The sequence below is a fragment of the Ochotona princeps genome, chromosome 31 (assembly GCF_030435755.1).
Source record: "Ochotona princeps isolate mOchPri1 chromosome 31, mOchPri1.hap1, whole genome shotgun sequence".
NCBI classification, from domain to species: Eukaryota; Metazoa; Chordata; class Mammalia; order Lagomorpha; family Ochotonidae; genus Ochotona; species Ochotona princeps.
In genome coordinates, this window is record NC_080862.1 from 4873432 (window position 1) to 4886459 (window position 13028).

The 13028-nt window shown below is 47.8% G+C and overlaps 1 long non-coding RNA gene across 1 annotated transcript in view; it reads left to right on the top strand.

Annotated features, from left to right (window-relative positions):
- The first annotated feature begins 5399 nt into the window (after window positions 1–5399).
- LOC131478377 (uncharacterized) overlaps window positions 5400–13028 on the top strand; it is a 56866-nt gene continuing 49237 nt past the window's right edge. Inside the window, exons 1-2 of the long non-coding RNA XR_009244440.1 lie at window positions 5400–5499; window positions 6817–6884. This is a non-coding gene — a long non-coding RNA (uncharacterized LOC131478377). The remainder of the gene's footprint in view (window positions 5500–6816; window positions 6885–13028) is intronic.

The window sequence follows — 13028 nt, forward strand, 5'->3', positions numbered from 1 at the left end:
TAAGGACATCAGGAGCAAATCACAAATCTCATTGTAGTCCTTATTCTCTGCCCACCTCAAAATTTCCAGAAGTAAATAGCTCTTAGATCCTTGCCTCCTCTAAGTGGTTGATCAGGAGTATCTATGAACAGACCTATCACGGACAGTTTGTATTCCCTTTAGTACAAGACATTGTTATGATGTTTAAATCTAGTCACATTCAAGAACCAGTTGTAAAAACCATACGACCAATTGGTTAGCGTCATCCTCCAAACCCTCTCCCGGGGTCAGGAGTTTGGCACAGTGGTTAGGATGTCCTATGATACATCGGAATGTTGAGTGTTAATTCGTGGCTCCATTCCTCATCCAGCTTTCTGCTGATGGAGACCCTAGGAAGCAGCAGCAGTGGCTCAAGCAGCTGGGTTTCTATTGCCCCTATGGGAGACCTGGCTTGCATGCCCAGCTGCAGAGAAAATGCAGCACCTCATCCTGTGAGTGACTGAATTATTAGACATGCAACTTCCAGCCTCACTGGCCATTACTGTCCAAGTGATGTCATGGCTTAGGGCAGCAAGGCATTCTGGAGGTTGCAATGGTGACGTGTAGACTTTCAGGAATGTGGGGATGTTGAGAGCCTAAACTCTTTCTTTGAAGTTGATTTATTTTAATGTAATTTCTAACACACTGAAAATCAAGGCAATGAACAATGCAGCATGTTTCATAATTGTATTTTGATATTTAATAACATTCATTAGGTTATTCATCTAAATTGGTATGAAACTTAATCAAAGATAGTTTCTGATGCCTATTATAACTGCCCCTAAAACAGCACTTTTTCTAGATTCATTTATTTTTATTAGAAAGGCAGATCTGAGAGAGAAAGATCCTACATCCACTGGTTCACTTCCAAATGGCTGCAACCGCTGTTGCTGAGTCGAACCGAAATCAGTAGCTTCTTCTTAGTCTTCCGTGCTGGTTCAGGGTGCCCTGGCTTTGGGCCATCCTCAACTGCTTTTCCAGGATACAAACAGGGAGCTGGATGGGAAGTGGAGCCACCAGGACACAAGTGACACTTGTATGAGATGCCAAACAGGCACAGGATTAGCCAGATGAGCCATAATGCCAGTCCCCAAAACGATGTGTTTAAAAATGTCCAGTTGAATGTCAACGTTCCCTTTGTAACAGTATCTACTCTGCAGTTGGACGTGTGACACGCTGTGTAGCCTACCCCCAGTCCCTGCCTTGTGCAGGGCCCCCACTCACCGGTTTCCTGGGAAAACGGGCAGCAAGCGCTGGGAGCCACGCAGCACAATAATCAGTTTTAGAATCCTCACTGAGGGAGGGCTCTACAGTTGTTAAAAGCAGTCATCAACTCCACAAACAAGGTCTCCGGCCGTGTAGAATCTCTGCTGTCCCCTGCTCAAGGCTGACCATCCACTCCCTGGTGTGATGTGAGCAGGAAGCTTCTTAGTGTAGCAGATTCCCCTGAACGCCGTCAAATTCTGCAAAGAAACCATTCCTTTACTGTTGAGACAAGTTATCTGTGGCATCATCGCCATCTTGCTTTTCTACAGGCTTTAGAATTTATGCAAGGACAGCTGATTTTTTTCTGGATGTCTGCTTCCATGGCTGCACTGCCTAGGGCAATGTGCGGTGCCATTAGGTGGGGCAATGGTGTATTTGGGCCTCTGCAGGCAGATCTCACTGGTGGTAGTACTGCAGTTGAACGATGCCATGGCTTGCCCTGCCACTGGCTCCCACAGCAGGGGGATCCCCTCGTGTACCTGAGCCCCTACCTGCTGAGCTGCCTTTGTCAGCTCGGTTAGCCTTTCCACCTCTGTCTGAGGGCTGTAAAAGCGGTTATGCCACCTTGACCTCACCCTACAACCTCTGAACAGTATGTTGATGGTACTCAGAGCCCACCTGCATTGCCTGTTTTTAGACCTCTGACTGTACTTACTGTCCCAACAGTCCCCTGAAGGCAAATACAAGTATCACCCTTGATTGAGGATATGCACCATATGCTAGAAGAACTGTTTCAATGTTCTGATACACAGAAGCAGGGGGATACATGTAGACACAGAGAGTAATGTTGTGGCAAAGTGGTGGAAAGAACAGAAAATAACAGGTCAAATGTGTTGGTAGGGGTCCATGAAATAGACACACTGATGGTACTGTCCTGTTTGTGCTCTAAGTATTTGAAGATTTCACATCCTGTCACATCAGATCTCAGCAGGGACACAGGAACCCACAGTGACCGATACTAGTCATCCAGCGAACTTGGCAGTGACGCAAGCCAGCCAATTGCTTGTGTTTCCACTTCAGCGGATGGAAAGCAGGTTCCTGTCAATTGGTCCTAAAATATCTCTGAGCAAATCAGAGGACTGGCAATGCAAAGTGGAGGGCTGACAGACTTGTGAATTTTTCTTCAGTTAAACAATCCGATGTTTGTGTAATGTAATGTTTCTTGAAGCAGTAAAAATCTCCCGTATCTTAATCTAGGCCTCAGCTTCGCTGCCAGGAAATGCAGATAACATCTGTTGCAATGTTAAGTATTGTTCTAAATTTCTAAGCTTTAGAAATCTTTCAGCTTTATTTCCCCTAAGCCAAACTTCACGGGTGGGCACTTTCTTAAACAGGCTTGGTAGAAGGTTTAAGCCTGGGGAACAAAAAATGGAAAGTTTGGCTTAGTCTGGATCATGTGACAACAGCACTCCAGGTACTAGAGTATTCCAAATTGAAGACATGCAAGAATGATATTTGTTATGCAAATCAGCATTTCCAGAGAACTCCAACTTTTCAGAAAAGAGCTGAGGTTACAAAAGCACTTGGCTGACAACATCCTGGCTATTACTCCAGGAAGAAAGCACTGTAGTTTCCGCTGAGTTTCTACCTTTTTTGTTCTTGATGGGTTATACGGAGAGCATTTATGACAGGAGAAAAAGCAAGCACGGTTCAAAAACCACTGTGAAAAGCAAAGAAATCTGCTAGCATGGGTAGACACTGGTTGGCCCCTCTAATGTGTAAATTTCAGACATGGGGCCTTGAGAGGTTTAATTAAGAGAGCTAACCTTTCCGTATGCTTGTGTACCTGAATTCTCACAATTGTTTAAGTATATGAAGCCCTACTGTGGATTCACGGTCATGAAGAGCCCCTAAGCCAGCTGGCAGCTAGTCACGCAGCAGTGGGGCAGGCTGTCCTTCAATCTTTGTTGTGTCTTGTGCAGGGAAGATCTGATGTAGAGTCTGGCCCAAAAGTTGTTTCGGGCCTGGCTACATGTGTGTAATCTTTTCTGTAACTTGGGGGTATATTTGGGGGTGGAGAGGATTTCAGGGGAGGGATGGGAGAAGAGGAAATGTCTCCGCCTTCCGTTGTGTGTCGTGTCTTCAGCGATCTTAGGAAGGGGAGCAGATTCATGACATTGCCCTGGGTCCCCTGTGAGGAGAATAAATCCCGTTTTTGGTTTTGTTTTTGTTTTGCTTTTTGCTTTTTTTCAAACAAGAGCTCTTGGTTGCCAATTTTTTGGAGAACCTTAGTCCTGAGTTTGTTGACGGATGGTAGGAGGCCAGGATATGCCTGCAGGCACAGCAGAGCCCTTCCCAGACTGGCCTAACCAGGTTTAGAGAGAGAGGGTTCATGCCCACTTCTATTACCATGCAGAACCAAGGTTGACTACTGGAGACAGCTTTACATCTGCTGCACCTGTACGGGACCAGAGGTACCACAAGCCTCTGTGGCATCAGCTAGCCTTCAGTGGCCTGGCATTTGCATCTGCCTAAGCTGTTGTTCCTGGAGAGACAGTCTTTCTCACCTGCCATGAAGTGTACTTTTTTAAACAACAGATTCAGAATGGTCCCAGGGAGAGCCCTTTTTGCTCAGTGAAATAAGCCAGTCCCCAAAGGACAAATACATGTTCTCCGTCATATCAGGCAACCTTCATGCAGAGATATGGGTAAACAAGCATGTACGTATATAGTCATTTAAAGGAACTATGTAAGACCCACGAGTGAGGCCTGCACTCAGGGAGCCCTGACCCCGCTCAGGAGCTAACTGGCCTGAAATTGTGTTGTGGAATTAATGGGGTAGAGGGAGAGAGAAGTAAAATTATTGGCACACCATCACCCGTTTCCATCCTGCAATTCTTGCTCACTCATATGTAGAATTTCTAAGTGCTGGAGAACTTTGGAGGGAAGGGGGAACCATGGTGCCATGGATTGCTAGCTCTCGTGGCCCACAAGGACAGCTTCGAAATCCAGTTACTGTTTGTAGGGACCAGGTCTGAATGCTTCCTTGACCATAATGGAGAAAAGTGATTTCTTTCTTTCTTTTTTTTTGAAAGATTTATTTATTTTTATTGAAAAGGCGGATATACAGAGAGGAGGAGAGACAGAGAGGAAGATCTTCCCTCCGATGGTTCACTCTCCAAGTGGCCGCAATGGCTGCAGCTGAGCCCATCTGATGCCAGGAGCCAGGAGCTCTTCTGGGTCTCCCATGTGGGTGCAGGGTCCCAAGGGCCGTCCTTGACTGCTTTCCCAGACCACAAGCAGGGAGCTGGATGGGAAGCGGGGCTGCCAGGATTAGAACCGGCACCCATATGGGATCCTGGTGCGTACAAGGCGAGGACTTTAACCACTACGCTATTGCACTGGGCCCAGAAAAATGATTTCTAAAACGGTTTCTAAACAGAATATTTAAAAAATAATAATTTTAATAAAAAAATCCCAGTATGTGAACCAGAAGGCTCCCTGGAGGAGGACAGGTGTCTGGTCACTCGTGGGAGGCAACAGTGGTTGAGCACCCCAGGGGTTTCCCACTACTGCCTCCTGTGTAATGGAAGACCAGAACCTCTATTCCTGCCAACCGCGCTGACCCTGACATTTCCCTTGAAGCTGATAGTAATGAGGAAAATAAATTTATTAATTTTAAACCCAGGTTCTCTTGTCTCCCACAGAGGCAGAACTACTAAACTGTGGCTGGTCTGTGTGTGCAAATACCAACTATTTAGCAGGCAGGGAATCAACCTTCGCCTGTGAGGGCGGGCTGCCCTGCACGTGAGGAATGGCCCACTTCAGTGGGCCCAAGAATTGCCTGTGTACTACAGAAAAAGGAAAAAAAAAAAAACAAAACAAAACGAAAAACAAACGAAAACGGTACCTTGGTGGAAAGGTTCGCCCGAAAGAGCCCTAGGAGTCGCGTGTGTCGCGATTCGTTCTGTGTCGCGTAAGGCAGGAGGGCTTGGCGGGAAGGTCGCTCTCCCACCTTGTTCCTCCTCCGAGCAGGGTGGCCGGACGCCCATTGGTCAGCACAGCGGGCCGGGGTCCGAGCATGCGCCCCCCGTCCGGATGTGCAGCGTGCATCCTCGGCAGGTGGGCGGTACCAGGTGGACGACGCCTTGCGGTGTGGGGCTGCAAACGTTCCAGCTCGCCTCTGCGTCCAGGGCCTTAGTTAGACAGTGGCCGTGACCTTCAGAGAGAGGGAGACTGGCCTTTGCCACTCGGGTTTTGGCGGGAGCAGAGCAGGTAAGCTGGCAGCTTTTCCACAGTTGGAGGGAGGGCTTCGGGCGAGTCCGACCGTGTCTCTTCGTGTCTCTTCGATGGGAAATCTGCTTGTTTCTCAGCCCTGAGCCTTCCCTCCAAGACAGAGAATTAGTTCAAAAAACAAATGATTGGAAACTCCCCCAAGAGCCTTCCCAGGGAACAACAGAAACATTCGTTGTAAACAGCAGGTTTGTCTTCTGACAGGTTTTGTTTGTAAATGATAACAATGACAGGTAATTTTTCATTTCAGTTGGAGGAACAGGTATTAAAAAAAGGGAGAGGAGGGCGGGAGAGTGGGGGCAGTGCTGGCTCCCGAGCGCCTTATTCACTCTTGGGTCTACAACCTCACTGCGCTTGAGGGGCCAGGTAGCGTCTCCTCATTCCATTAAGTGAGATCTAATTGTGGCTGTTCGGTCTGTTGGCAGATGCAACTCCTGTGTAACAACAGCCCAGAGACCGAGCTGTGTGATTAATGCCTGCAGCTGTCATATGCCCCATTATCTGTGCATTTGCATAACTTAATGGTTTAGGACAGGGGAGAGAGGATGCTTAATTTAATGTTTAGCAGGCCCTTGATAGCTGAATAATTTAAGAACTGTCAAGGGGGGTCAGTCCTACAGCGATGCAGCAAGACAGCTATGATTTCTGCATATCGTTAAAATTCCGACTTAGTAGATTTTTTTTTTTTTGGAAAAAAAACAACAATGCCTGAAAGCCAGCACTTGTTTTCCCCCCCTCCCCGTTAACCATTTCCTTCTCGAGGCAAATAGAAATTTGTTTCTGACAGGGGTGAGATGGCTACAGGCTGCTGAAAGGAAGGCTTGCCCCTTTTCTGTCCCCTCCTCTGAGCCCCCAAGACCTTCTCCCACTGTCTCCTCTGCTCTTTGCTGCTCCAACCTTCACTCCACTCGTACCTTGTCTGATGTCCCTCTTAGGGTTCCCCTCCCCACCTTACAGCAGCTTCTCGGATGGGGGAGGGGTGGGAGGAGGACGTGGGGGCATAATTTGCTTAAAATCAACTAACAGCCCGGCCTGTTTTCAATAGGAAACACTGTCAGTTTCATTAGTTGCTAATGAATATTATTGAACTAATCTGTCATTTGTTTTCTAATTATGTGTCACCAGGCATCACAGTGGCAGCCAGGTGACTGCTGGCGAATCATTTTCCCTCTTATAGTCTCTCCCCCCACCCAACCCCGACCAAGAACAGCCAGGAATGATTAGCAATGATTTGAGCCTGAGTAGGTTTCTCCCAGCCTTTCATAATAATGTTCTCCTGTACATTTGTAACACAGTCAGGGCTGTGTTGCCACCAGCTTTGGCAGCCCATTCCCACGCAGGACCTTGGCCCCTGACAGCTTATTCCTGTAAGTGCCAATTCTCTTGAAACTCACTTCATATCCTTTGCTGTCACTATTCTGTGGGATGGAATTTGGGCAGGACTGAGCCACCCTGCGAGGCATGGAGCAGGTCGCTCTGGGGAGCTCAGCAGGTCTGAAGGTAGGCCCCTGGTAGGGTTTGCTGACTGGCCTGCTGCTTGGGGCAGGCTGCTGTGTGCGTGGCTTAGCTGGTCCCTCCCTCTCTGAGTGGCCCTCCTCACCAGAAGGAGGAGATGAGAAAATAAGATCTGTGACTTGTTGGTTCCTGCCCCAACTGGGCACAACAGCCAGGGCTGGACCAGGCCAAAGCCTAGGTGAAGGGCAGGGATTCAAGTACTGGATCCGCCAGCACTTGCTTCTGGCTTCCCAGGTGCACCAGCAGAGGGCTGGCTTGGCAACAGAAGAGCTCAAAGTTGAGCTGGCCAGCCGATGTTGGATGCAGGCATCCCAGGCAGTGTGTTTGATGCCTGCGGTGGGTTGAACTTGTCAGAAGGCAACAGTTCAGGTCTCCAAGAGTGAATATCCAAAGACCAGGAGTAGAGACTGCCAGGGTCCGAGATCTGCCCTGGAAACACCTGTGTGTCATTTCCTAGTCGCGGAGACTGGGAAGGAGCAGACTCTGCTGATCGGATGCCGCCAATGTACCGTCACGAAGCCTCCCTCGTCCCACTGGATGCCCCATCACGAATCCCTTGTCAACATTCTTTTGCATTTCTCTTCTCCCGCTCACCTGACCTACTGCACAGTTATCTGAGTTCCTACTTTCTGGACCTTCCAACTGTTTTTTTCCCCTGTCCCCCCCCGCAAGCCCCCAAACAAGAGTAACTTCTTCATCTCCTCCCAGGTTTATTGGAGCTACATGCCCAGTGCTATCTGGTCAGCCTTCTGTGGCTTTCTGATCTCTTTCCAGTGTCCTATGACGGTTGGCAGAGACATGAACTCCCTAGTGGAATGCCTGACCTTCCTCTCAGACGACCTCACTGAATCTCATTCTTCAGTGGGAGCCTTGCCTTGTTCTTGGGAGAGGCCTGAACGTCCTGTGTTGGTGACACACACCTGCTTTAAACTCTTAGGTTGGTGGCAAGATCTCCCCCTCATTTCAGATCAGTCCCTCTTACCAAGGGCTTCCTTCCATCCCGCCTTTATTTCTGAGAAGTAACTGCTGTCAAGAATTGCTTAGCTGAGTTCATTCTCCTGGCCAGTAAGCATGCTCTGTCCCCTGGAGATAACTGTGGTATGTGTTCTTGACCTTGTCTTGGTCAGTGTTACCAAAGACTCCTGGCCAGACTATCCAAGGGCAGGTTTTCAGTCTTCCTTACTGGTTTCTTTGTACCATTTGTGTTACCCTCTCAGGCAAACAACCTCTTAAGCAACTGTGTATTCTCATCCCTTATGTCTTGGGCCATTTGGGTTGCTGTAAAAAAGAAAAGTCCAGAAAGGGGTGGCTTACAAACATCTGCAGTGATAGCTCTTGGTCCTGGGTGCCAGGGAGTTCTTCGGTGAGGGTGGTTTCCTGGTCGGAAGCCTTGGTGCCCTGCCTTTACCTGGTGAAAGGGGCCAGTGCCTCCCCCTGCTGAACCCTGCTCAAGGACCATCATTGCGTTCGTCAGGACTCCTGCCTTTCAGGACCTAGGGGTCCCCAAAATGCTCTCTCTGCATTCTGCACCTTGGGGGATAGGTTTCAACACGGGAATGTTAGGAGGCGAAATGATAGCATTTCTTTTATGCTGTCTCTTTTCAAAATGATTTTCCTTCTTGATTTGCTCTGTTCCTCGTTTTAATGATTCCCTGAAGCCCTCTGAAGATCTTTTCCTCCATGTGATACAGTTCACTCACATGCCCATGGTTGCCTGTTGAGGAGAAGCCCCAAAACAGCTAGCGTGGGGCTGGTGTGGAGGCAAAGCAGGTTAAACTGACTGGTGAGGCTGGTTTGTGTGTTTCCTCTGTTAATGTAAAAGCAGAAGATGGCCCACAGTTTCCCTAAGAGGCCCACTCCCAGCCCTGGTTCTTGAACTTGTCAGGTGGTTCTGCATTTTAGCTTGACAATACTTGCTCCCAGTTGCAGCACTTGTCAGCTTATGATATGGCAAAGCCTAACCAGCCTGCACTTACTCTGGCTCATACATGCAAGTGGGTACAGTCGGTTAGCCCAGCCTGGCTCTACTCCAAACCCCTTTCACATGTAGGCCAACATGCAGGTATTGTGGCCCTGCCCAGCTTGTTCTGCTGTCAGTCCCAGCTCTCATGTTCACCAGTAGGGTGCAGTGACCCAGCAGGGGAACCCCTGCAGTCGCCCCAACAGGGCTCACAACCCACCTCCCTCCTGGGTCTAACTTACTAGCAGGTACTGGGTTCCAGCCCTTCCAGGTAGGCCCCAGCTCTAGCTTTGTTTTGTACCGGTAAGTGGTGGTCGGCTGTGATCCATGCTTGCCGGCTCGTTCATCTGTTTAAGCCACAGAAGTCCTGCAGCTTCCACCCTCCAAACTGCACTTGTAAATGCTTCAGGATACCCAGGCTTTAAGGACCATCTTTTGCCTTGTATGGTATTTGTTATGTAAACAAGGTAGGTTTGAAATGGTGACCAAAAGGTCACAGTTAAACAGAAGTTCCCTGTAACATCTCAACATTTTCTAATAACTTTTGTAATACAATTTTTAATTAAAATTGCATATGCACAAAACCACAAATCCAAGAACAGCACTGCTTGTTGGCACTCGTTAAGTAAAACTACAATCATTGGGATTAGAACTGGCACCCATATGGGATCCCGGGGTGAATGGCAGATAAGGACTTTAGCTACTAGGCTACCGCACTGGGCCCGGGAAATAATACTTATTACCAACAGTTTTTTTAAATTACCAACTAGTTTTGGAATAGCTGTCAGCCACTCACACTTGACCCCCCCAGTTCAGTGTCAGAATGTCTTCACCTGGGTTGTGTTTACTGGTTAGAGGAAGTAGATTTGATGATGAATGCGTTTTGGAAATGTTTGAGGGTACTTGAAAAAGTTCTGGGGAAATGGAGCTAAAAGACAAACTGATTTCACTGTAACAGTTTTGAAATCTGCGTAACTTTTTCATATGCATTTCTTATTAACTTTGTCAAGATGCCTCATGCATGATTTCATAAGTTTTTTTTTATTGCATTTTTTTTTTCTACGAACCTCTCCAAATAACCTTGTATCAGGAGGACAGGTGAAGTTTAAGAGGAAGTGGGACTGTCAGAACATATTGGCTGCCTTCAGCTACAGGCAAGGGTGATGCCGCGTGACATAGAGGCAGCCCAGAGTTTTCTTTCCAGGTTATACACATGGGTGCATGGGCCCAACAACTTGAGCCCTCCTCCACTGCTTTCCCAGGCAATAAGTAGAGAGTTGGGTTGTAAGTAGAGCAGTTGGGATATAACTGGTGCCCAAATGGGGTGTTGACTTCACAGGTGGAAGGTTAGTGTGCTATGCCATTGCACTGGTACCTTGCCACTTAATCTTAGGAGTTGTTGAAGGATGCAGATTCATCATATCTTCTGGAAGCACTTCAGTTAATACTTGCCTATTCTGGGTTTGGAACTGCCTCTTTCATGAGCTGGTAATTTCCAGTCGGTGCCGAAAGATGGTTCCCCCACATGGTCTTCAGTACTTTGAAAATCTCTTGGTTTCTTGTCTTTTGAAAAGGTCTTTGAGGTCTTCAGGCAGTTCACTGGAGTAGGAAGACTTACATTTTGTGGACACCTGGGTATATTCTTCTCTTTGCATAAGAATTTTCAAAGGAGGTAGTCCAACACAGGACACGTGTGCTGAGGTTAGGGTGCACACCCATGGGCTGTGTTCCCTGAGGTTGAGCCCCCTGAGGCACCTGGTGCCACATGAACATGGAAGCATGGGTCACCTGCTGCTGCAAAGGCCGGCAGCGGGATCTGGATGGCTCAGGTGACTGGCTTTTGGGACATGGAGGGAACCTAGGTAGCAACACTCCTGGATAAGCCCTGCCTGCACAGCTCAGGCCCCAGTCCTAGGCTCTGTCCCTGCTGGCTGCTGCAGCAAGGCTCAGGTCCTAGACCCTGCCCTGCCTAGGGCCTGAGGAACCTTCTAGTCTGCAGCAAGGCAGATCAAATTTTTGTAAGAACCAACTCTGCTTCACCCTACAGGAAACTATCAGCTTTAAACAAACTCTAGGAAGCCTCTTTGTAATAGTGAAATAAATCTACCCTTACATTTCTCTTGAAATAACAAGGAGATGAAATACAAAGAAAAAAACAAAACACCTTGAGCTCGCTCACATAAATCAGCCCCGTGGTTGTGGTCTGCACATATGGTATGGTAGCACTGCCCACTGCTCTGAGACCTGCTCATGGAAGACCATCTGTGCTTGTGTAAGATCCAAACACAGAGGCTCTGCTTTAAGACTCCGTGGTGGCCCGGGCTCTGCACTGCACTTGAGTTGATCGGTTTGCGTTTTTGTTTCAACACTATTTTTACCACATAGCCTCTCCTCCTCTTTTGCTCTTTTCTGCCAGGAGTTGAGGACACTGGATAATTTCAAAAGTTGCGATGGAGCTTTGAGGGATACCCTGGGTGGGCAGAGGCAGGCAGGAAGACACGGGTGCCAGGAGTGAGCGGCGGTCTTGACCGTGCCCGCTCGGCACAGAATGATTTCTTTCTGCCTGCACACTTGCCTTTTGGAATAGACTAATTGCAAGGTGGTGTGGATTTGGACTTAAGCAAGGATGCACAAAGATTTTATTCTATTTTCTGGAAGACCCAGGGTTTGGTTTCCCTACATGGACAAATGAGTTGGATCATGCTGCTTTTATGGTTGTAGGTACAAGGAACAATGCAAACCGCAGGAGTTGTTCACAGGACCATATGTGCTGCCCGGCTTTCATCTTGGGAGCTCCAAGAGCCTGTGACCATCAATGCATTTATCTTTGGGATGGGCCTTTGAGAGTGGCATCTTGTTAACATATGATCCTCTGACTTGCTACGCGCCGTGTGTAACTTCTTTCTGTGTTCAAATAAGATACAAGAAAGGTCTGAATAGGTCTGTGGAGCCTGCTGGACCTCATGTAAGACAAAAGTTTGTCATGGGGGGAAGAAAATGAAAAACACCGTGTTCTTGTTACTCAAGTGGGACTTGGTATCTCTTGAGGAAATAAGTCACTTTTATAATAGCAATGAAGAATTCAGATTTTTCTGTTTTTTTTTTTTTTTAAACTGAATTCTATTGCAAAGGCCGTGAGAGAGAGGGAGAGAGAGAGAGAGAGAGGGAGAGAGAGAGAGAGAGAAAGAAATTCGCCTGCTTCGGTTTGGCTCAGCTCCAGCCGTTGCAGCTGCTTGGGGAGTGAACCATTGGAAGGAAGATCTTCTGTTTCTCCTCCTCTCTATATATCTGACTTTGCGGTAAAAATAAAATAAATTTAAAACATATTCCCTGTCAACCAACAGCTGAGGTGGAGGGTGAAGAACCCATTCTCTGAGTTTTTAGGTGTGGCCTGTTTTGACAGTTTCAGAAGCCAACACGTAGCAGCAGTGAGTTAAGGCGGGTGGGGAAGCCTGTGGCAAGTGGAGAGTTCAGGCTTGCTTTACAGGGCAAGGCTTGGTCATTGTGTTAGTTGTTGAGGAATCTGGGTGCAGTGTTGTCTGGCTTTGTGATTTTTTTTTTTCAGAATAAGTTGAAGATCTAGATTTTTAGGTTGGCAAACAGTTCAAGTTACAGACGCACACACACCCCAGCTTTCTAGTAGCCCTCTTTCCCTACTTCCTGTTCTGAGAGGATTTTGTGCTTTTTGATGACTTGGAGGCATGCTGAAGGAACACTCGCACAGAGAACTCTCTGAAAGGTCGAATCTAGTCTGGGCATTTGGCATTGCAGTTAGTATGTCCCTTGGGTGTGTCTGTGCACCGTCTAGGCGCCTGGGGTTTGAGTCCTAGATCTGGCCATGATTTCAACTTCCTAGTGGTGTATGTTTGGGGAGTACGCAGGTGATGGTTCAAGTAGTAGGGTCTCTCCCACCCACATGAAAAACCTGGGTTGAGTTCCCCAGTTCCCCATCGACATGTTACCTTTGGAGACTGAGCCAGTGGGTGGAAGATCTTTGTGTCTACCTCTCTTTCTGCCATTCAAATAAATGAAGAAT